The sequence below is a fragment of the Nanorana parkeri genome, unplaced genomic scaffold (genome assembly GCF_000935625.1).
Source record: "Nanorana parkeri isolate BGI_ZX_2015 unplaced genomic scaffold, ASM93562v1 scaffold1797, whole genome shotgun sequence".
Lineage (NCBI taxonomy): Eukaryota > Metazoa > Chordata > Amphibia > Anura > Dicroglossidae > Nanorana > Nanorana parkeri.
Genome location: NW_017308065.1, coordinates 79,519 through 80,093, shown reverse-complemented (window position 1 = coordinate 80,093; position 575 = coordinate 79,519). Strand labels below are relative to the sequence as shown.

The window sequence follows — 575 nt, the reverse complement described above, 5'->3', positions numbered from 1 at the left end:
GCCCCCGGGCCGCCCTAAACCCCCCCCCCCCCCCGCATACACACACCCTCCCAGCCTGTGTCGGCTCTGTAGTCAGCAGTACAACCGAAGTACAAACCTGATGCTGGAAAGACCAAGAAGTACAAACACTCCTAGTAGACTGAGCCTTTACTGGAATGGGGGAACTTTACCCTTCCACTCGTAGGCCTGAGTGATAATTCCCCAAATCCACCTGGCGATAGTGGAGCAAAAAGCTAGTTGCCCTATATGAGAGGACCCTTAGGAAAAACGGAGAAGTCAGACTTGATAAAATTGGTGAATTAGAACAGCTGGAACCACATCCAAACAGTGGAGAGAAACTTCTTTAGGATGTTTAGGGAAAGGACGGAAGGATGGTAAAACAATGTTCTGTGTAAGGTAGGTGGCATTGACCACCTTAGGAAGCCTAAGTACAACTCTATCCTAGTGGATAGCCAGAAAAGCCTCTTTACAATCTTGTAAGGGAGTAGGGTCAGATGAATATCTCTGAAATGTTCAAAAGGTGGCTTTTGAAGGGCAGAAATACTAAGTTAAGGTTGCATGGAGTGACAGGAGTG

At 47.5% G+C, this 575-nt stretch overlaps 1 protein-coding gene across 1 annotated transcript in view; it reads right to left on the bottom strand.

Moving 5' to 3' along the window:
* Window positions 1–575, bottom strand: part of LOC108799738 (protein CLEC16A-like) — a gene marked incomplete at its 3' end in the record, with an annotated part of 284,697 nt that overhangs the window by 208,429 nt on the left and 75,693 nt on the right. The window lies entirely within an intron of this gene.